At 30.2% G+C, this 25,981-nt stretch overlaps 1 protein-coding gene across 6 annotated transcripts in view; it reads right to left on the bottom strand.

Moving 5' to 3' along the window:
- trc (Serine/threonine-protein kinase tricornered) overlaps positions 1 to 25,981 on the bottom strand; it is a 253,736-nt gene that overhangs the window by 142,140 nt on the left and 85,615 nt on the right. For 2 of the 6 annotated variants that reach the window (XM_076408907.1, XM_076408905.1), the window contains exon 2: positions 14,246 to 14,282. The exons of 3 other annotated variants lie outside the window; for them this stretch is intronic. The gene's annotated coding sequence lies outside the window, so the exon portion shown is untranslated. Of the gene's footprint in view, positions 1 to 14,245; positions 14,283 to 25,266; positions 25,333 to 25,981 lie in introns of those variants that run through there. One more of the 6 variants, XM_076408906.1, reaches the window with a different exon arrangement.

The following is a 25,981-nucleotide window of genomic DNA, read 5'->3' as shown; positions in this document are numbered from 1 at the left end:
ATTTTTATTGCTGATTTACAAGTGGAATGTTGTTTTCGACAGTCTCTCTCTATGCCTCGGAATACCATTGAATTTCAGGTCTCAATTTGTGATTAAATGTGTTCTTCATTGGGCATTATCACTCCAAATCGTATTAATCCTTTGATGGTAACTATCAAGCATATGTTCTCAATTAAAAATACTACTTCATTGTGAATTTGAAGATCAACCATCAACATTATTTATTTACGCGCCAGAAAAAAAGAACAATATTGTGCATCAAAAAGCATTAAAATAAACTGTGTTTTTGAATTTTCTCAAAATTATTTATTCCAGTTCTTATGCATCTGAATTGAATGAGTTAAATATCTGAATGTGCTGGTAATAAATAATTGTATAATAATACTAATTATAATAGAAATATTAAATGATTGATATCCAATAATTCACTAGATCTATTGCTAATTAGTGTTTATTCATAGACCTTAGAAGGTAACAAAGAGAAGAATAAAATAATAACAAAAGCCGAAATAATTTAAAGTAAAACTTCCTTGAAAAGCGTTTTTCTCTATAAAGAAGGTGATACCTGTACAATAATTGAATATAAAAAACATTTTAGCTATATTACGGCTGTCGAGAATCAATATTAATTGCTATTATCAATATCTTCGACGAAAAATGATCAAGCTAAACAAACAAGAAAATTCCGTCCATCTATCATGATTCCGTGACAGTTATTCCAATTTTCTCTCTGTCGTAAAAAAAAACACGAACGCTTTACTGCCTTTAAAAAATAATGTTCTCGAGAAAGTTAACTGATAAAATTGCGTGATTGCACAAGTTTTTACCAGTTTAGCGAAACAGAAAAAGTTATTAATTAAACAGGACGATGCGGAAGGGTACTAAAATTTCACGTTAAAAAAGAACATTCCATATAGATGTTGACCTACAATTTATTTCTACGAATTTCCATTAAGAATACACGCGATGGAGTCAACAGTTATTTCTTTCATTTTTACAAAACGACTTTACCACGATATAAAACAAATTCCATTAGAAGACACGAGACTGTAAAGCCTTTGAAGAGATGAGAAACAGAGATAAGATTAAAATTAAGCTCTAAATAATTACAAATGATTTTCAGAAATTAAAAATATATTAAATTGCTTATTCATTATAAATTTCTTATGTTTGCTTAATTCATGACAATGTAATTATTTCATCTTACTCGTTCTCAATATATCGTTTTTTACCTTTAGCTAGTCGAATTTGTTTTGGTGCATTTAATTGATAAAAACTACTGATAAAAAATGCATGTATAACTACTGATTTAGTTTACTATCAGTTTGAATAACGATAAAATATCAATTCTCCATATTGAACAGCAAACAATTAATTGATATACTATTATAATTAAAATGTTTATAAAATTATCCAATAACTAATCATCAATGTAATTATTAACGTTAATGACATCTCAATAATCTTATTGTTTTTAAAATTGAATAACAATAAATAGAACAAGCTAATATGATATGATTAATAGGACGCAATTAAATAATTGATAAAACTGATCAATAAAAAATAAATAATCTAATTTAAATATTCAAAACGCTCCACTTTCTCGACTTTGTTCTTTGTGTAATTACCTTCTTCCAGAAGAGATTTTGTGCCCATAAAAATGTTTTCGGTATTATTGAAAAACTCATAAATTCATTGAAAAAACGTATTTTTACATTACTTTAATTTTTACTAATAAGACTCCAGACTGTATAGCCTTTGAAGAGATGAGGGACAGAGATAAGACTAAAACTAAAACAATAATTACAAATATTTTAAAAATTAAAAGGATATTACACTAATTACTCGTTATAAGTTTCTTATGTTTACTTAAGTGACATATAAGTATCAATGATGTTTATATTAAAATAACTTATTCGAATATTTAAGTTAAAAAATTAATCGCCCAAAGAAAATGTGTATAAGTATAATAATAATACAATAATCTTGAAACACTTCAACCAAATTGCATTCTCATTCTAAATTTTGCCGCCAAGCTTTATGCCACCCAATATGCCAACAGTAACTTGATAGAAAATAGGTAAGAAGTTTAGTATGATTCACCCCAATCTGAAACACTGTACACGGAAATCTTCTAATCATACCAATATGCAAGAAGATAAATAGTAACTATTACAATAAATAGTAACAGCACACTGTCAAATATTGGAAAGGTAATTTTTGATAACTACAAGTATACCATAAGCTACACCATCTAACATAACATGTAATAATTATAATATCGGGAATAAATCGAGAACCAGAAGTAACACGAACAGTGGATAGCAGAGTGGAAAACAATCACCACCTAAGAACTAATGGAGAAAAAATCGATCGATTTTTAGTGACGGATTTCAACGGTTTCCGACGAAAGTTCCAATGGCCCACTCTCTGAGAAGCTCTAAAGCCCATCTCTATACATCAGAAAGTGTAAACAATGTAAATGCATATCTAATGATAGTCTTTTTGCACATACGTCACCAACATGTTTAATGTATTGCCTGCCGCAATTTGTAAATTCGTTTTAGAATCAGACAATATTTTCCTTCTCATTTTATTCTAGTTAAATAGAGGCACAATGTTATCTGATTAGTTCGAACACGTAAACGAATGAGCCTGTCAAACTCGCCCGGTTGTCAGACGTACGCAAAATTCTTGAAAGCAATAGTGAAACGAGGTTATAACTGTAACCTATAAACTATTGTGGCTGTATAATTAATTGTAGTTTTTAGATGTACTATAATGTTAAAACAAATTATATTTGATAACATTTTTGTTCAATTATTTATTTAGATTAGAATTTCGTTGTATGTCAAAGCTAAACTGAACTAAAACTTACAGTTGAAGCGGCAACATTGCGACGTTTTGACGTCACAAATTTAGATGATGTATGTACAAAATAACTTTTAAAAGACTATATTCAATATCGAACATTGAGATACGACAAACATGAATGAACTAGATAGCAAAGCACTGTTTTTTTTTATAAGATATCAATGTTTAATAAAACCAAACTAAAAATCTACGAACATACTAAAATTCTCTTGCTGATTCGAGAAACTATGTGATTTGATCATTCTGTGAATCTACAAACAGGTTATCACAAAAATTCGTTTTAATCATTGTAAAAGTCAATTCTAAAGAACATGGTTTGAAAAAGTGAGAACAAAAGAACAAAGTCGCTTATAGGTTTTACTACAAATAAATTCATATTTTTTCGGTAACATCAGGTTGTACAAAAAGCAAAGCAGATCAGAATCAAAATTAAAGAACTGAGATCAAATTTTATCAGTCAATTAAATTTGGACCTTATCGAAGATTTTAGTTAATTTGGAAGTAACAATAATAAGATTACTAAATCAAAGCAACGTGGAAGCAATACAGCTACTAGACAGCACGTAAGAAATAATAAGATTGAAGCAAACCAAACCACACAAACTTGTATAGTGTATGATGTTGACTTTTAACTTTAGCTTAAGTAGGCTAGTTCAATTATAATTTGAGATATACATACTGATGTATTTATTCCGCACTCATCTTGCCTTCATTCAAATACAACAGAACAATAGTGATAAATCAATTTGTAAATGAAGATTGTAATGTTTAACGTAAGATACAATAAATATATTTCTTTAGTGTAAAATACAAACAGTTTCAACAAGTTGACGAAAATATGAAAAAACTGACTGTGACCAAAACAAATGATATTAAAGAAGCGCGAAGAAGAATGTTTAAAAATTTACATGTCATGTCATAGAACCGAAATATCAGAAATGTATTATCTCAGCTAGTATACCACCGATATTAATCACCCCTTGAATAAACGATAATTAATGATTAAGATTACTGGTAAATTGCTACATGCTCAAAAGTCAAACGAACTTCTAATAGCTTTGTTTTCCTTTCAAACGCGATAACCACCATTTACTACTATTTAAAAAATAATTACAACATGCTAAAAGGGAAATCACCGCACTCACTATGTAACACTGTCCGTCACCGGCCGTTAATGAGTTTTCGAAAGGTCGTGGACCTCGAAACCCAAAAGAAGAACATTTCGAAACGAATGCCGAAATAGCCATTCGATATATGAAAATATTTACCCATTCAAACTATATAATAACTCCTAAAGTTGTAGGGAAATCGTCGTTCTTAAACGCGCCGTTGATTTTAAATTACATTTAATTAATTTTCAGTGTTATATAGTTTGTTTTAATTAGTCTTTCAGTGTCCCTTTCATTTATTTAACCCATTTTTTATCTAAAAATATGTTGTTGGCTGTTGAATGTTTTTTTTTAAGACACAGAAAGAATATTGTGAAAATATGTGGAAAAAAGAAATTGAGAGAGTGATTCTAATATAATTTGTGTGTTGGGTATGAAATAATATACAAAACATACCAATGGTACAAAACTCGTTGAAGAACCAGTGTTCCATCCAAATTTTAACATTGTTTAAATCAATTTTGCAAACAAAAATATTCAGAAAGAGACATTAATGTACATCACTTTCAAATCTTGTATGAGAATGAGGCAAAATTTAGTGGTGTTGATCTGTGATAAACAAAGTTAGAGACGTAACATTTAAAATAATCTTCTGATAAGGCCTCCAGGGGATTCTACCATAAAAAAAAACATGCCTAAAACCCTATCTCATTGATAGTATGGAAGAGCTCAATGTAAATACAATAAAACGACTCTAACATACAAATTGCTGTGGCTGTATAATTAGCCCTTCAAAAGATTTGATAACATTATTTTTGTTTCATTATTTTATTTACAATATAATTTTGCTTTTTCTCAACGTCAAACTTGATACGACAACATTGCAAAGTTTTGGCGTCATATATTTATGTGAAGTAAGTCCACCGTCTTATTGGATAGACAACACCACATAATTCTCAATGTGCCTCCAATGCATTGTACCCTTTTATGAAGTAAAAAATGAAAATATGACGAAAATAATCTTCTGGGATATCGATTTTCAAAGAGTAATAATTTTTAGTTGAGTTAACTAATGAAGCTGCCTTTGTATCAAAAATGTTTTATGCATTCTTACCTTTCAAACGCACAAATGAGTATTACGTGTGATATGTGGTGTTAAAGCCTTTATTAGGAAGAACTGAAACCCAAAAAAAAGATGCATGATATAAAATATTGGCTGTCAACAACTATGCCATATGGTACGGTAAAATATAAATAACAAAATACATTAAAACAATATACATTTTCACAAACATTACATAATGAAAAAATTGCACTTCGATAAATTTAAATAATTTATTCACTTATTCACCACATGTCTCGATCTTTAATTTTAATGCACAGTAAATAGCACTATTAGTTTTGCAGAGTGCTCTTGACTACAAATACCTTCTATTCGGAGAGTCTTCAGCTTATTTTATCAGATGATTTCGTAAGGCACTGTCGGTTGGCTATTAGACACGCTCAAGGTTCCTTTATCAATAAATCCTATACATTTGCAAGGTCCTTATTATCAATGCTGGTTAATATATATTCTTATTAACATACTGGATCTAAACCACCTCAGACTTATTCTATTCGTCTCTCGGTCATGAACATGTTAATGTACAAGTCGACATATTTCTATTAAATACAACAATGCGATAAAACCATTTTGGGTATTGAACAACACCTGACAATGTCGGTAAAAGGATAAACAGGTTGAGGATATTGTTTAATATTGTGGATTAAATACCAAGTTGACCATGCCTTTTACTCTATATAATCATTTTAGTAGCAACAAAACTATTATAACCGGCTTGTTTGGCGCGGTGGTAAAGGTGACAGGACGGTCCATCAACTGTTGTGATAGTCGCGGGTTCGAATCCTGCTGGTGCATGGTCGTGAATTTATGTTTGTGAAGGAAATTGATCCAAGCCACGCCAGTAACCAGGCTGGGTAAGACCGGATGTCTTCTGGGATGATTTCTAAGTTGGTCACTCGCCAGTCGGTAAGTTTAATGCCGAGGACCGTGGTTCGAAGCCCACCTTAAACGGTAGGTCCAGTCCAGATAAACCCTTAGTTGGTAAAAGGAGACTTTAATTTTAGTAGAGAAAATATGTTTAAAAAACAAAACTTTTATAATAGCTTCTACACTAGAAAAAAATGATTTTCATGGGAAAAATCATTTAATAAGAAAATTATTTATTCCCATATAACAACATAGTAAACGATAACTTTAGTATTTGTAATATTTAATGATAATAAAATTGCGTCAGATTATAAAATTACATAATGGTTTTTCTAAATACAATATAACCACTAAAGCAATAATAAAAGATAGAAATTGCCATTGAACATGCCATGGGTATTCAGAATCACACATATCTACGCATACCCTCAATATCAATTCTTGCAGTTTCTTGATCTTGGTCAGTTTGAGGAAACCAGATCATGCTTATAATATAGCACAATATAGAAAAAAGGGACGCTCTATTGTCTGGTATACAAGAATTCTAATTGAGACTGCTAGATTTCTTGATCTATATAGAAGAGAAAACATTGCTCTTAATACGCTCTACCATGACTTGCTGGGTTTGATCTGACCATAGACAGCCGCCGAAATTGTAGAACGAAGTGTTTCATTTCTTGTAATCGCGGAATGGGATTTCTTTCAACCAGTAGATTAGTTTCAGTAAGAAAAGGGTTCTGAATCTTCTTTTATATATTGATGGTTGGAAGGTTGTTGGCATAGAGCTTGACATACCATAGAAAATCAATGGTTTTAAAGAACATAATCGGAATGAGAGAGTATACCACCAGTATGGCATTTGGAATCATCCTGTTAAAACTACATGTCATCTACATCAATATCACCCAATTTATGCAGAAATAACTTGGTTATAATGTCCACGATATGGAATATCAATAACAGTCATCGCTTTCCCATCACCATATTCGAAGAACCTAGCACTATTCTTTAAATATCCTTCAAAAATAGAAAAAAGTATATATAGCATGCTAATAAATGCTAAAATCTAGTGAAATCAATCTAATCATCATACAGAATAATCTTCAACAAAATGTTGAAAACTCCTCACTGAAATACACTGCATTATATACTAGATGGAATATGGCAGATTGCTGATTATAGAATTTTATGACGGCAATCATTGGCTGGATTTTCAATGAGAGATATCTTTAAAAACACTGCATCTTGTTTCAGTTTTTAATCACTCTTGTAGTATGAAGAAGCATGGTTTCTGAAAACTCTCGTTACACTTACAGCCAAAGTGTCATAAAATATGTTCTTAAAAACCAAATCTGACTAAATAATCATCATTTAACACTCGTAGAAAACGTTACAAAAATATTACAGTATGTATAAACAAATAATATACATATTTGTCAACTTATTTTTACATTTTCAAATTTTTTTAACTCATTCCATTATTGATGAAATTATTCTCCTTCAAACTAAATTCAAAATCAATAAAACATTATTTAATTTAACAAATCGTCAATCAAACTATTATTGCTCTAATAAACATTTGTTAATATCCTTTAGTTCACTAAATATCTTTATAGCAATTACGATATTGTTGTTGACATCTCGAATAATCATTTAATTTTACAATCTACCAATTATGACATTATACTAATTAAATAACCGATTAATTATTGGCTGCTAATAAACTCAATTAATAGCGAAAATAAATTGAAGCGCATTCTAAGTTAAAACTACGTAACTATCTATACATCTAAATATAGTTTATAGATAAGTTGTTGATGATTTTTTATAATTTTAGAGCAATATACAGAGAAAATGGGAGTGATATATAGATTGCAATGATGCAAATTCTTTGTTTTTATAACTGTTTAGGCAAATAGTGGCTTGCTAATAATGTTATAATGTAAAACATAAGTATTGATTATTGGGAAGTGAGAGAATTTGATATATATGTAATTTGAACAAATTTATGGACGAAATATGTTCAATAAAAGAGTACGAGTTCGAAGAGTTCGAAGTACTTTCCGTACTTCGAACAGATCCAAGGTGATCTAGATTTTGACATCGCAGTGCCCGAGAAAAACAATAGAGAGCGCCAACGTAATTAATCATCGGGCACCATTCAAAACAACAATTACCCGTGTTGCAACGAAGAAGGTTACGCCATTATATGTTGTTTAGATGCGATGCAAAAGGTAACTGTACGTGATAGCGAAAAATACTACCAACAAAGGCTCGTACGTTTTGGTTTACGTTCGAACTACGTTGTCTTATTCGCCCTGACATTTACATCAGGTTATTTTCAAAAGACTGTCATTAAGAAGGTGTAAAACAGAATTAATTATTTTATAATGGCATTTGAAAGTTTAAAAAAATCGTGGAATATGTTTGTGCGGTAAAAATCTGTCAAAAATACAATCGCGATCACTGTCATATTTTTTTTAATGTACTTAATACTTTGTTACTAGTCGTTGCTGACTAACCTATCATTTGTCTTTACATTAACTTAAACCTATATACCTAGGGGACCCATCGGCACTATCTTCGTCGCTGGTGTAATGATATTTATGTATTAACACTACTGTTTTTTTCTATTAAATGCACCTCACTACACTACACAAGATCAAATGGTTTGATTCTGGTGCTTTCCAAGAGTATTACTTCGATATTGACATGAGAATAAAGTATGTCCTCACGTCTCGTTACAATTCACTTGATTTCTTGGGTGACAGTCGGTATCTGAATGTTTCGATGTAACTAATCGGTCCTGTAGTATCTCGCTGCACTTACAATATGTTACATCTCAGGACTTAATAGTTTTCGCAAAACATCCCCAGAATTGTGTTCCGTATGTCCACATTGATTTCAATACTTACTTATATAATAGCCATTTATTATGTAGTGATAATTATGGTTTTATTCCAATTAACCAAAATTTTTCCTGCATTTTAATTTCAGTTCTTTCCTTTTCTTTTTTACATGTTCCTTCCTGCGATGTTTTGTACCAAGATTCATTCCGAGATTCTTGTGATTATATGTCAAATTCTTGTCAATAATTTAATAAAGCTAAAATGAAAATCTACAAAGATGATCCTAAAAAATATGAATTGGTTTTAAGAGTTTTTTGCAAATTATAGACTATTGTGAAAAATGTATATACTATTGCTCGTATATGTCTTCTGAACTTATATTCATAGCAATTTTAAAAATGAAAATTCAGATGCTGAAATATGAAAAAGTATAAAAGGAATATATGAGCAATGAAAAATAATCTTTGGTAAAGAATACGATGGAAATACCTCTAATTTCAGTGTTTCCTTGTAGGTTTTCATGGATATTACAAGAAGCAAACAACACTGTATTGCTTAACTCTTTTCGTGAGTACTTTCTCTATCACTTTAAAATGAAATAAGGTTATTACATCACAGTGACATGGAAGCAATACAGCTACTAAAAAAACACGCAGGAAGTCAGAGGATTGAAACAAATGAACTGGACTTGTACAGTGCATCAGTATTTACTTTCAATTTTCAGTTTAAATAGTCTAATTTAATTTTAATTTGGCATATACATAGTGAATTATTTAACTTACACTCATCTTGCTAATGGCATTGCTGCAAGTACAACAAAACAATAGAGAAACAGTTCATTTCGATTGGTAAATATACTAACAACCCTTTAAAGTTAGCGTCAGCACATTTTTAAGTTTAAAGACTGTTCACATTAGATATGACTGAAATTCCTACTTAAATCATAGAAATCGTTGTAATATAAGTATAATGTTGTTCATATATTACCTCCAAAATATTTAAAAAAAATAAAACTACGTTTGCGATCAGTTAATTAAAGTACGAATTGTTTCAAATTTAATTTTATGCGCCAGATTTAGCTCTCTTGGCCTGAAAACGATTTTCTTTAAATGAAGGAGTAAGTGCTACCATATAAGGGTATTTTACTAATAAAAAGACCACTTTTATCACAGTTATGGCATTCGTAAATTCTACAAGTCATTTCTACAACTATAAATTAATTTTTTCATTCATACCTATTATTCAAGATATAGAGGCCCTATATCGACACTGGTACAAAATAAAGCATAATAAAAAGTAAGGCACAAAGAATAAAATTTGAATGCCACGCCATCTATTATATATTCTTCAAAATATCCTGAAGTAGGCCAGGTGTGCGTGAAATCAGTTGTTTATATGGTTAATATATTCAAACATAATATATTCATAATTAGAATATTGAAATGCCATCAGAATAAAACAACCAAACAATACACCAAAACAGTCATTAAATTAAATAATTCCATGCAGTGAATGTTTTCTGACATTACGTGAACTTTCAAAATATTCCGTTCGTACTTAACACTAAATCTATTATTATGCAGCTGAGGCAGTACTGTCGCTCACGCAATTAAGACATTAAAAATACTAATAAACAACAACTCGAAAACAAATTAAAATCTTTAAAAAAGTCTACTATTATTTCTCTCCTTGAATTTTCTCCCACGTCGAATAGAACCATCAAGCGACACTCACGCTCAACTGTAAGTCCTCACTGAGCATTACGTCGGTAATCAAAAGCAAACACATTACCGCGATTCTCAGAAAAAAATAGGCGCTGACTGACAAGTCGAATTATCGAACATTTTTACAACTCAACGATCATGTCGGAATTTGTTTAAAAATAATTAATTTTATTTATATTTTGTTGCACCCAAAAAAATTATATTACATTGTAAAATGGCAACACTGTAAGTTTTTAATCGCGGCGTTGACGTAACGGCATCAGCTGATTTTCAAAAACGCGGGATTTTCTCCGACGTTGCCACTTATTATAGTATTTACTTAAAACCTGAAACCGTAAAAAATTAACTAATATAGACTATAGTAATAGTTCGAAACATTTCATTAATTTATGTTTCAAAACTATATAAGGGTTTTTAAAACATATCGAACAAATTTTTTAGCCCCTCTTCCACTAGCCTGTTACTGTGTATTCAGAAAACGACAACAATAAAGCACAGTTTATTTATTGACATTGATTTATTAAATAACATAAATTAACGTATACAATATCGACATTAACGAAAAAAATCAAAGATAACAACTAAATATTAAGTATAGATTAATGTGCTTCACATCGCGACTGAAAGTCTAGATTAAAATTACCCACTGTTGCCAGTAACACTAGTTTTTCAATTAAACCTAGAAATAACACTACATATCAACACTGAACAAAATGAAACGAAATAGTGATACATTTTCACTTAGGATTATGGGGGACCATGGTTAAGACGATCTACGTTATGCTGTATGAGAATGGTCGGTGCTGTAGCTATGTCGTATGTAATGTCGAATTAAAATCCTCTAAAATATTATTAGCGGTAGATATAACTATTTGTTTTTAAATCCAAGAAAAATACTTCTAAACCATCTATTGAAGACATCTATTGGAAAAAAAGATTTGGGTATTAGGTTTGATCATTTAGAAATGGTGATGTTAATAGAATTGACAACCTACTTAGAGACAAGGAACTGTAAAATCAAACAGACCTTAAAGACTTACTGAACCCACAATATTTACTAGACTTTGCATTTTCTTTCCTATCCGACCGAAACTAGCTGCCAGGTGGGGGGAGGGGGGATAATGAATGGGAATGACTTCAAATTTAATTTATAATGACGTTTTTAATATTAAAACAGACCTAACAATTAAATTAGTACGTAGCGTAAAACTAGCCACGTAATCTCGCGAAAACATAAATAAATAAAGAGCTATCCTCTGTTCCTGTTATGTAGCGCACATAGGGACACAGTAAGTGGCTTCATAACGGACAGGTTCAAAGTTGGATACCGCCATTAGAACGTGAATAGAATGGTATCGGTACTGCTAAAAAAACCTAACGAATATATATCGATACGGTTAATCGCAGTATCCTTGAAAATAATTAAATGGAAATAACATAACAACGATCCACAACCATTTCACGTTGATCTGTGATCTTTGCTTGGTACTTACGCATAAAAACAATATCTACTTTCTAAGATATCATGGCGCATGACACGTGTTGCAATAAAATAGACACCAATGTTTATAAAATCCAGCAAATTCAAATAAACTCATAGGATAATATTAGAATGATGAATAATTCGAAATCGAAATAATTTTTTTTAGAATAACAAACAAATCTTTGTTTGCAAAACGGTGTTTTGAAATTATTACGACAGATATCAAAACCGCGTATTAAAAATGGACCAACGAAACATTACAGCCGCACTGGAGCAATCTAGATTAATATCGATGTTCGGTTTTAAAATTCTATAAATTAGTTACTGATTCTAAATAATTTGGCGTTTTAATTCTTCACTTATATTAAATTTTAAAAGGTTTTTTTGAAAAATATATTAGCTAAGCTTAAATAACATCGACATATTCATAAAAGACAGGATACATTAAAAATAATCGTGGTCCGGTAGTTTGACTATACTGCGCTGGCGCGCGCGTCCCCAGAAATATTTAAATATTCTCAGTATTGCTTGAGACGTCATGAGTAGGGCTGTGTCTTACCTACAACCAAACTTCTGATATCGGCATATTGTTAGTCTTCGAGGCGTAAAATATACTCTGTATTAGTTATTGAAATAAATGATAATGTTCATAAGTTTTATATTAAGCTATATATCCCATACATATCTATATATAGTAAAATTGACTTGAGTAAGAACATGACATTAATTTACGAAACATTTAGAGGTAAAAAGAAAAATATAGCATAATACTAAATATATATATTATATTTATTTATATATTTTAAAATTTAATATTAATTTTCAAATATAAATTAGAGGATACAAAACAATGAACCTTAACTATGCCATAAACTTTTTACTAAATTACTACATATTTGAGTATATAATACTACAAATGTATTATATACAAATAAAATGGATACTATGTAAATAAAACTAACAACTTTCTTATAGACACAGTCCTTTATACTTCTCACACTAATTACTAATTAATTACAATATACTAAAAGTTGCAATAGAAAATTTCCAAATAAAGGAAAGGTTAATATATTTCATGGAAAAAGAGCTTACCGTCTAAAAAATCACCACCATCATAATTAATGAAATCAAGGACTCAAGTACCTAAAAAATGATGTTAATGTTTTGTGTTTTATTTAGTATATGCTTAGGTCTGCTTTTCTCTTCTTTGATATTTTGGCAGATTACTTTTCCTTATCAACAAATCATGCAGGTATAGCAAGTACAATCCTTTTCTAAATAGCTATATTTTTTTCTTTTATCGTCCTGTTGCTTCCAACTTTCAAAGCCTCAGAAATTCTTAAAATATAGATTAGATTGTTTAACATCTATGTTATGGATCCGACAAAGATGCTGCCGAAATTCAGTATGTATGGATACTAAAATCATTAAATTGGAGACACAGAGAAAACATTTAATGGCAGCATTGACTTTTGACGTTTCGGCTTGCGGCGAGTAGATTACGCCGACGAACATACGAATAATTCCGAAAGTAAACGAATCTCTGAACCGCGATGATTTTTAATGTATACTGTAAAAGACTAACCCTATATTATGGCGCACCATCTTGATCGTTTATGGAAATAGCAATGCTTTAATAAACCCAACTATACTAGGTACTTAGCTACAAGGATATCTTAATCAGAAGAACCCATATAAGCATTAGTTGATTTGTATATAAAATAATCTATGATGATAATTATTCTTTTATTGAAGATAAACCCACATTTCCTGAAAGAATATGAAAAAAGGGTACATGAAATTGCAGAATTAGAAACTCAAACCCAACGAATCAATCAGTGGGTCTAGTTAAAATAAATATTTATATCGAAAATCCACCCATCATGTTATCCAGAACAGTGTAATCAAAATTGTAAACATGTTACGTACTTTTAATACTATTTCTCCTTAAAATCAAGTTTTAATTTGTTGAAACTTTATTTTAGTGAGAACATTGAAAATAAAAACAATACATATTGCAATCAGAAAATTATAAGATATATTCACTTAAATAATTTCATAGATATTAAAAAAATACCGTTTGACCACATAACAGCTTAATTTGCTAACGACAACAAGTTAGATAAAAGCAGACTCATTGATGAAATTAAAGTATCGTATACTAAAAACACTTTATCGCGGTTTAAAAATAATTACTATCAATTGAAGGTACTTACGAAGCAGGTACTGATATAGCTCGATTTTTGTATTTACCTGAAAAAAAATGGAACGCTATTAGTTATTAATGATAAAGGAAAAAGCAAACAACTTAAAAACTACGAACTGCTGATAAAATGTTAAGAACAAAAAATATTGAATACATATATAATTATGAAATTGATCTACCTACTCATCATTTGAGTAGATATAATAGAAATAAATATAAAGAAAAAAGTCCTCAAATATAAAAGAAAAACTTGTCTTGGTAGTATTTCAATAAGACAACGCTCTGTATTATAAGTCAGCTTTGGATTGCTTTGCTATCCACTGTAAATTAAACTTCATTACAGCTTTCATAAAATTAAAAAAAAAAGCTTTTATTTTGCTTGTTGAAATATGTAGTGGTAGAGTATTCAACCTTCTATGATAACTATTAACATTTTTATGATGATGGGAATTTTCTCCATAATTCCAGATGGGAACCAATATCAATTTTTCTCAACAATTAACATTTTTAAATATATGTTGTAGTATCAGCATTTCAGAATCACCATCGCTAAAACTACCGCTCTACTGACTACACCTTCGCGCCGACTAATCCTCTTTCATAATTATTATATAAACCGAGTAATACTCTATGTGCTCGTGTGAAAATAATGTGAAGGAATAGAAGCCGTAAGATTTAGAATGAAGGCAAAATGTCAGTCAGGTTATGCAAAAAGCTGCTGATTTCAAGCATCGACAATAAACTCTTTTGAAGCTGTTGCGAAATCATGTCGATACTGACGATTAAACTCAAGGAAAGACGCTAATTTTTCGCCGTTGATCGAGCGATGTTGTAACGAGGTTATAGCTCCGGGCAATTTGCATAATATAGTCAATGATACATTTATCTAAATTGAACAAATTAATAAAATAAACTTTACGTTTCTGTTACGCATTCTGTTCTGTTTTAAAATGATCTGAAAAGTGAACGAGTGAGACGGGTTTGCCTGGTTTTTAGTAGACAAAAACTTCATCTTTGTCATCCCAACAGCCAGATTGAACTTCCATTCCGTATATTTATGTTCGTACAGTTTCTAATGTATGTCATGTGTTTTGTCTTGTTCTATTCGCCCTTGAAACATTCAAGCCACTCATGATACATTATTCCACTAACAATGGCCTGATCATAAACATTTGAGAACGAATAATCGTTGGACTTCGTTATGTCATTAAGAGATCTCTTCACATTGTCGCAAAAAGATATTTAAGATGACTTTCACATAGGTCTATTACTTCTATTCGTATCGTGGTAATAATAATACTTGAATATTAGGGAATATACAGCAATATAGTTTTCTACAAATACATTTTAAAAAAATTATGGACATATAACACCCAAATATAAGAATCTAGAAATCTGAAATAAATTAAGCAATGCCGAATTTAAGGATTATTGTAAAGTACTTAGAAAGTTTGTCGAATGACGTTACTCGATATATTTTGTACATATACAATTAATAACACAATAAATAAACAGGCGACTTGGTAGAGCAGTGGTAAAGGCGACAGGACGGTCCTCCTACTGTTGCGATAGCGGTGGGTTCGAATCCTACTGAGGCATGGTCGTAAATGTATGTTTGTGACTGTTTAATATTTGTAATTGTCCTAGACAATAGTGTAAAATCCGACAAGGAAAATGATCCCAGTCACGCTAGTAACCAGGCTGGGTAAGACTCAATGTCTTCTGGGATGATTTCTAGAGTTGGTCACTCGCTAGTCGGTAGGCTTAATGCCGAGGACCGTAGTTCGGAGCCCACGTTAAACTGTAGGTCCATTCCACATAAACCCCTAGTTGATAAAAGGAGAGTTTAAAAAAATATATATAACATACAATAAATAACCGAAGGTGACCGGAACGTAATATAAATATTTTTAATGAAATATCTTTACAAATGTCCAGACAGCTCCGAATATTTGTGTTGTATTTTGATGAGTGTGAGCGATGTTTTTATAATGTCATATTTCTAATCCTAATCAGTTCTTTGCGTTGTTGTAAAATAATTTCAGTTCAAATAACAAGAAATAACATTAAATATTCAAGCAATACTTGAAATTGAAATAATTGAATTGAATAATTGAAAACATACAAGACCTGTGATCTAAATATGTTGTAAATTTACAGTGAAATCTACAGTTCAATATCATTCGAAACTTCGCAGTTTTCACACCTTTCATCCTGATTAGTTGCAGTTGATTAGTTACTGCTGTAATATCTGTATATCCTCAATAATACACTGATAAAACAACTGACATTTTATAAAAAATTGTTTTAAAAAATAAAAAGTAAGACAGATTCTTCATAACTGGGGAAAACGAATTATATTAATCTTACAAACACAGCATTGACAAAAATATAGTTACATATATAACTATAGCACAGTAAATTTTTCAGAGTTAATTTACAGGGGTAGTACAAGCTAATAGAAAAACACTATTTAAAATATTTTAAAACCACATTTAGCAGCAATAAATTAACATCGGTATCTATGAAACATGTAATTTATTTTCGAATAATGAAGGCATCAACTAGACGAACAGGCAACATGAAAATAAACAATAGCAGCGACAATGACTGTTCCCAGAATTCGCATCGAGATAAGGAATAAAAAAATGTTCGTCAATAAACATTCTAGGAAATTTCAGAAGCGTTGATCTCGAATATGAACTATTAGAAAATTAGAAGGCATTGCCTCCAATTGTTCTTAATGTTTTCATTAATAAATGTGAGAAAAAAAAAACGCTAAAAAACTGATAATGATGTATATACGTCTAATAATAAATAAACATAACAATACATTCTATTAATATAAAACTATTACATATTATATGTTTTCTTCAAAATAACCATTGGTAGATACAAATAAATTATATTTTAATTAGCCGATTGATATTTTTGAATGATATGTTTTCAAATACCAAAAAGACCATAATTTTTCAACCAACAGGAATATTTTCCAAAATAACGATCATATCATTATGTTTATGTTGTATCATAACGATCATATCATTGGTTTTATCTTTAAACGTTTGGTTTAGTAAATTAGAAATTGAAATATACTAACAAATATGAATACATATCTTATAGAAACATTGATATATCGCTCTAGAAATATTTATTGTTATGTTGGATAGTTCTACCTGTTGTATACAGACACATTTTCAAGGATTTTCTATAAAAAAAATCTTCAAAACAGTACTATTAGGATGCGATTAGTATGAGCACTGTGAATAAAATTTCGCAAAAAATGCAGAACAAAATAATATTGGATCTACTGAACAGAAAGCGTCATCATACGAAACAAGGTCACTTTGAGCCTTAATCGATATCAAATTTATGAAATGTATAAAATTAATGAGTAGTTTTATCGATATAAAAATAATTTAATACAATTATTTCGGAGAAAATTGTTAGCCTGGAAGGAACCGTAGAGAATTTACGTACTTTAAGTGTACTACATCCCTTAATACACTGTTAAGAAATAGGATTAAAATATGGGATAGGATGTTTTTGCTCTGGTTTAAGTGTCAGCTGTTAGTTTGGAGCAACCATCAGTTATTGTTAGGAAGAATGCACCATAACATAGCACATTGATCAAAATGATCTTAGCAAGTGAATCGACAAAGGCTGTAATTAAGGAACAGTAATGTAATTACAATAGTGGATATATGTTAACATGTCGAAAAGAATATATAAGCAAGAACTTTGGATACATGCATCGTCCATACGTCAAAATAATCTTGAAAACAGATGAATAGATTTAGTTAGCTATTAAGCTAAATTATGTGTATATAGTAGAATATAAAATACGTGATAGGGGAAATAAGGTTTTTGTTTATTTTTATTTAGTTATTACAACGATTATTATGTATATATTTTGTTTTTTTTATATATTTTAAAGTCTCCTTTTACCAACTATGGGTTTATCTGGACTGGGCCTAAAGTTTAACGTGGGCTCCGAACCACGGTCATAAGCCTACCGACTGGCGAATGACTAACTTTAGAAATCATCCCAGAAGACATCCGGTATTACACAGCCTGGTTACTGGCGAGACTGGAATCATTTTCCTTGTCGGATTTTACACTCTTGTCTAGAACAATCACAAACATAAATTTACGACCATGCCCCAGCAGGATTCGAACCCGCAGCTATCGCAACAGTGGGAGGACCGTCCTATCGTCTTTACCACTGCGCCACCAAGCCGGCATATCTTGTTTTAAAACGTTTAAAACGTTGTGTTAAAAATCTAAGTTTGATTATTTTTTAATTTTTAGTGAGTTCCTTATTTAGTTTTTGAAGTCGGTTCAATTTTTTTGTTAAAAATATTTTAAATTTGATAGCAATATAACGACAATATTACTGTTAAATCAGTTCGAATTAAAAAAAAAAACATAAAAATTAGCTACCATCAAAAATACTTTTGGGTTAAGTTTCCTTGCGAGTGTAATTTATTTTAAAACTAATTTAGCGCTTAATACGCTATTCCACTAAAAAGCTCCAGGCCAAAGAGATTGCGAATAAAGCGAAACCTAGCGTCCCGTTTAAAACATCTAGACGTATGATGCCCGAAAGCCATTGAAAATCAACGTTGCAATGCTCCAGTTTCTATTCGGACGCCCGGAGGATTTCCCCTTTGATCTTCATTACGTCTTACCCTTTTTTCCTCGTCCTGGTGAAAGACGTCCACTCGACCCGAATAGTCGACGATTTTTTCCCCGCGAACTTGAACGTGCCACTCTTATTTTCGACTGAAACGTTTCTAATTTGGTTATTCGAGAGATTCCCCTCCTTTTGGCATCAGAACACGGGATAAGTGGATGCTCGTATTTAGTGTTAATATTTTTCTTAATTTTTTTCCACGGGACAATTTAACAAACTAAAAATATAAGACTATATCTCCACTCCCCGCGACAAAACTTTAGCACACTAAACATTTTTCAGACTATTCTTCATATAGAGGACGATTAACGTTTCTTAAATTTGTTTTTACGCCAACTGCAGAAGCGATTTCATTTGCTGTTAACATAGAATTGTAAGCAACTTGCAAATTGTTCGTCTATCTCTGCCATTTTTAAGCATTTGTCAGGCTCCTCGTTTATAAAACTCATGATAACATTTCTAGATCTATTTATTATATTTACTATTCGTGACACATAGCATTTTTATTTTAGGCTACTGATAATGTTAATTTTACCAATAAAAGTACAAAACAAAAAAACACATATTAATCGTTTACTGGACCACTGCATGTGCTATAGATTTGTCAGAGTAACGGTCTCCATGCAATGTTTATATGAATACCTTTTTGTGACCGTCTTCAATCCTAGAATCTAAAAGCTACACATTTATTTTTATTAAGAATCATAATGAAAAACATATAGTGTGCTAAAGTTTTTTCGCGGAGGTAACTTTTAATTGTAAAGCAATTTCTAGGTTTATTTAAAATTATTGGGTTTAATATATATTGGTCAGGTCCGAAAATTTTGAATTACAAACCACAAGAGGAATAAGCATGACATCTAAGTAATTATTAATAAAATATAGGAAACAATGTAATATATATTTCAATATATGACTAACATTAGACAAAACATTCAGACATTTATGAGTTATAAAATAGTGTAAAAATATTTATGATTGATTGCCATATATATATATATATATATATATATATATATATATATATATATATATATATATATATATATTAATTAAGAAAGTTAAGAAAAAAATTGATGTGTTGTAGTTCATTCTTATTTCTTTATACATAGGCAACACATTTTAATGCCTTAGTAATATATCATTTTGGTAGATATTAGTTTGTTTCCTACTAGACACAAAAAGAAACAGTGAGTAATGTGGCGCATAATAATGATAATTACTTAACATTTTGCATAATATAAAATATAAAATATAACTTCAAATCCAAATATTTAAAGCACAAACTCTTCAAAAATCCATAAATTATATCCATTAGATATCTCTTATTTCCATTGAAATATTATATCATTTAATAGTTGAATATTACAATGTAATATAAGTAATAATAAAATGTTAACACATTACATGACTCAAAAAATACCTATATTCCTAATATATAAAAAAACGAATAAAGGAAAACTGATTGTTAAATGTAAACATCTAATGCAATAATCAGAAATCATTGCAATTTCTCAGCATGTCAGGAAAATAAAGAAATAATATTGAATATTAATTATTATAAATATATTTAATTTTTATAAAAATATGTTATTTGTTGGATATAATATATATACATATTCTAAATCTTGCTAAATAGTGTAATTGTTAACGTAAATGTTTTAGATTACTTCTATAAAAAATTAATAAATAAATTTGTTGAGAAATCTGTAAAAATGTGTATACATAGAGCACTCAAGAAGTATTATTTATTATATTCAACAGTGAAACATCAATTAAGGAATTAGAATTGTTATAGTAGGTTAAAGTTTAACAGTATAAAAATCGATAACAATTACGTTCGAAATATAGTCTATGCATACTAATGACGAATTAAATCCATTTAAAATATAGTCCCACTTTTTATACCACTGAACCCTTCATATTAACAATTTAATTAATTTATTGAATTGAAAATACGGTCGTCTACAATCAAAGGTTTACAAAACGCTTCCAATGAGTAACATTTAGGAACATTCGATCTGGTTAAGGTTCTCTGCAGGTTTAATACTAATTAGAATAGGTATGATAACCAATTTGGTTTTGATAAAAAATGAAGCTTTTGGTATATCTCTACATGCTCCAATTCGATTACATTATTTATTTGAATTATTTGAACCATAGTTAGGAATTCTAGTGTACAGTTATGATGTGTGGATAGACAATATAATACATCGATTAAACACTGCAAATAAGTACTGTATTAACGTGGAATTGAATAAAAAGTTTAGATATGTATGGCAACTTTTTTGGCAAGTGTTTTGTTCTTATTATATCAATGTCTGCGTAAAGGATATGGAAAATTATATTTAACATCATGTGATGTTCAGTTTCATACCTTATATTAGAAAGTTATTTGGGTGTTTATGTGGCTCGGAGGTAAGTTGCAATAAAACAGTTATGGTTACATGATGTGACCATTATTTAGTGACGTTATAAAAATAGAGAAAATAAAATAAGTAAAAGAAAGCAGCGCGGTGTTACCTACAAGGATTCTCCTGATGCTGTTCTAAGATGTAAAATTCGACATGCCTCAAATTCACTATAGATATAATAAAAGTTAATTGGATTAATAAGAAACTCTACATTGTGACATAATGATCAAATTTAAACAAGTTTAAATAATGAAAGTTTTAATATCCCAAATTCCAATCGAGCAAAAGTCATTGTTTAGCGCAAAACCTTCTCAACACTAATCAGTGAATTCTTGACTAATATGAGTTATTGGCCTGGCGAATTCTTCCTGTTCTACAACTAAGATTTCTCTTTCGTAATTTTGACAGAAAACTAATTTTACAACTACATAATGTCAGATAAAGAGTGCAAATGATATTAAAACCATCAAAACAAGCCAAAAAAGTCAAAGTCGCATCTAAAACCAGTGGTCTGATTTTAGTAATTCTATTATCTAGTGTACTGAGATTTTATTGTCATTATGTTTATTATGTGAAAAACATTTTTGTGTTGGGACATTGGACTGTACAATTTACCTGGACAAAAGTAGATCAGACCTCTCGCAAAAACTCTTTTTTACCGTAGTGGGTGACCTGCAATAATTCGGGATTCGCCGATGGTTCCGTACGCACCCAACCTTACACGGTTCGTGGTTCGCATAAACAAACAATAAACCAAGACGTCTTTGTGCCGCTGACTCATATTTGTAACAGGTTCCAGTGCGAATCGGTATAGTTAACGGAACACCGTTTGACATTTTCTGGTTTCACTTCCAATCAAGAAAAACAATCTACTGATGCATGCCTTTATTTACATTATAGTGAAAATTAATAATTTGTATATAATAAATATAATTTGTACGTGTAACATTATTTTTCTGCTAATACTTAAAGTTTCAAATCCTTTGAGTTGGAATATGAACTCTATCAATTTTTATTGTCTTAAAATGTATGCTTATAATTACAGCGTCACGCCCAAAAACTCTACATAATTGTATTTTATCAAAAACAGAAGAAACAAAAGACGCAATGTATTCCAACTATTAGTAGTGAACCAAACATTGTCACAAAGATACCAATAATAGGATGAGTGTGTAATAATGGGTAATATTACAGAAATATTTTTGTACTTCTTTCAAAACATCGACGTTGTACAGTCTAATAACGAATAAGAACTACTTAAACAATATTATTAGAAAAGGGAAGATATCATACAAATAATTAAACTGCTTAATAAAACTGATTCCTTCAAACCGTTTTATTTGCCAATTTATCAAAAATGTTTACTTTTAATAAATGTTCAGCATAGGAAATCACTTTTTAATCACTTTAATTTTCCAAATTATTCTTATCTAGAACCAACAAACCGATTAGTAGGTTCCATTTAAGTTTCATCATTCCATCCATTTAAGTTCAAATCAATCCGTCGATTATTTTCTGAATTTTGAAGACAGGGAAATAAAAGCTGACATTTTTAATATTAAAAAATGGCAGGGTACAGAATTTATCTAAATCAGCTACCAGTTTATAATGGCAAACGTTTGATGGTACCAGTTTAGATATATTTTGATGGTACCAGTTTAGATATATTTTATCATACCTTTGAACTTAGAAGATATGAATGAATACAAAAGCTTATGGTACACTTAAGTAAAGCAATCATTCCTCAAGAAATCAACTAGTGGTGTGAAAAAAAATCTCATATTCATAATATTCTATAAAGAAACAACTAAATGAAAATACATTATTGTGCAACTATATATGGAACCAGACTAACCAGAAATTATTTTAGAGGTTTACGTAAACAAAACATAAGCCCGGAACCCTCCTTTTCTTTGTTTAAACTCTGTATTATCACTATAATGCCTTCGTTAAACTACCATATGATAAACACAAATAAAATCAAGTTTTCCGTTCCCAACGACAAAAGAATCGTTCCGAAAACTGATAACTCGAAACATTATTTTCTGTGTAAACTACCTTCTTTTTTTTACTAGTTCAGTCACCTATTAAACGAAAACAAACACTTAGGCCTTGTTATCTTCATGTAATTAACGCCACGTGGGATGAAAGAAGGTCTCTGAACCGAAGATAAAGCATTATGCAACGTTTCCCAGAACTTATTAACAAAGAACTACTTTGGTATTTTTCGATCCCATTCCGAACATATGATTCATAAGCGTTATAGGGCCAGAAAAATGGTTCCGCTCTCAAATATTGATTCAGCTGAAACGATTTCATACGAGCACAAATAGTCAAACACGTAGATGACTCATTCTTAAAAAACCAGAAGAAAAAAAGGAACCGAAGCATTCTAAAAAGGATTTCCAATCCAAAAAATGGTACGTGAATGCACGCCATGTTAAGTCAAGAGCTATATTTGATTGACTGCTTCTAACGGGATCACTAATGCTAGTTCTAAATAAGCTAGTAGCTCTTGCTAAACGGCTTTAGACTAATATGACACATCTTATTCTAGCATACGTGGTGTAAAGGGAATATGATCTCAAAGAAATGTAATTTATCGTATCTAAAAAAAGATATACCGTTATCTCATGCGTGGAAACATTTTTTTAAATTTAATTATTATATTGTTAGTAGTCGTTTTCGACCAACCTACAAATTGTGTTTATGATAACTTAAATCTAGGTATATAACTAGAAGTCTAAGTAACTATCTCAGTCTCTGGTGGAATAATGTTTATACATGTCACTGCTGATTTTTTTAATATATGCACCTCACTGCACAACGCTATACTAGATCAGGTTTCATTCTTTTGAGTCTGTGTCCTGTTCTGGTGGTACCCAAAAGTTGCAATACTTCAATATTCTCATGAGTATGGAGTCTTTCCTCATGCCCCCTTGCAATTCTCTTGATTTCTTGACTGATTGTGGGTATCTGAAGGTCTCGATGTAGGTAATCAGTCCTATATTATTTGGGTGCACCCACAATACCCCTTGGTACTTTGTTCTGAAAAATTTATATTTTATTTATGTTACTCTTTGCAGAAGATCCCCATAAGTAAACTCCGTATGTCTATATACGTTTCAGTATTTACTTATATAATAGCAATTTATTATGTACTGACAATTGTGATTTTCTTCCAATTAGCCAGTAAATTTTCCTATATTTCAATTCCAGTACCTTTCTTTTCTTCTTTATAAGTTACTTCCATAAGAGCTTCGCATCAAGATTCATTCCGAGATATTTAGCGTTGTTGCCATATGGAATGATAATATTATTTAATGTTATTGATGCTTATACAATAATACTTGTGTCCAATTATTTATATTGTCACTTGCCTGTTGTAATGTTGTTTTTAATTTTTAGTGAGTTCCTTATTTATTTTCTGAAGTCGGTTCAATTTTGTTGTTAAAAATATTTTATTTTTCTATTTTCAGTGTTAGATATTTACTCAATAAAAGTAGTCTGCTACCTAGGCTACGTGTTTTGACAAATGTTCTAACCAAGCTAGAACAACAAAACATTACATTTTGCGCCGGGAGTCGAACCCGCGACCTCCGATTTAGAGCTAAACGCTTTAACACTATAAACAACTGTCTACACATCAGCTCAGCAATAACGTTATATAATTTTAGATAAAAATATCTGAAAACCTTGTAAGTGCCTTTGAAAGCATTTCCCTCGATTCCAAACCCAAATATATATATATATATATATATATATATATATATATATATATATATATATATATATATATATACGAAAAACGGAAAATTTGATTTTTAGTTGATGAATTTGATTTTACTTTTATGATTTGAAAGTTTGAATGAGTGTTTATCTCCAATCCAAGGATTTGGAGTTACCGTCAGTTATACTTACAGATAATGCACCATACCATAACACACTGACAAAAAAATAATAATTTATATCAGTTCTCCCTTACATTAACAAACAAGAGGCAACAATAATATCACCTAAAATAAATTCTGTACGAAGAACATTATATTAATATGAGAAAGAAAATGTCTGTATGTGTTATACACCCGATCTGAACAGTTATTACAACATATTTGAAATAATAAGCCCATATACACAACATATGCTTAAATCTACACCAGAGCAAATATCATATAAACTCGATAAATTATCAGTTAGCAAATACAGTTGGCATGTATTTATTTTATCGCAAAAAAAACACTATCTCAATTAGATTTCTTTTTCTTTTTTCTGGTCGGGCTTCAGCAAATCGCAAACGTGCATAATTACATTAATTTTATCTGTCATGAGTACACCAGCAATGTATATTAAGCATATAACCAGACAAATTATCATAAAGATTGTTTTATTACTATTACTATTATTATTATGATAATGAGAAAGAATAAATGCGTCGTCTTGTGGTGCTTGTGGAGAATAATTCATTGCGTCCTCATGAATACAATTCTTAAGGGTCTTCATTAAATATAAATATATCATAAATCATCGATTAATATCTAAATAAACTAAAATTAAAGAAATAAATATATTAGCAACACCTTGATAACAATTTAGTACTGTAAGTTATAGTTATTTCTGAAGATCTACAGGCAAATAA

The sequence above is a fragment of the Rhynchophorus ferrugineus genome, unplaced genomic scaffold, assembly GCF_030347505.1.
Source record: "Rhynchophorus ferrugineus isolate W39M unplaced genomic scaffold, kcgeb_rfMv2 rfM6, whole genome shotgun sequence".
Lineage (NCBI taxonomy): Eukaryota > Metazoa > Arthropoda > Insecta > Coleoptera > Curculionidae > Rhynchophorus > Rhynchophorus ferrugineus.
This window is presented reverse-complemented; position numbering and strand designations above follow the sequence as displayed.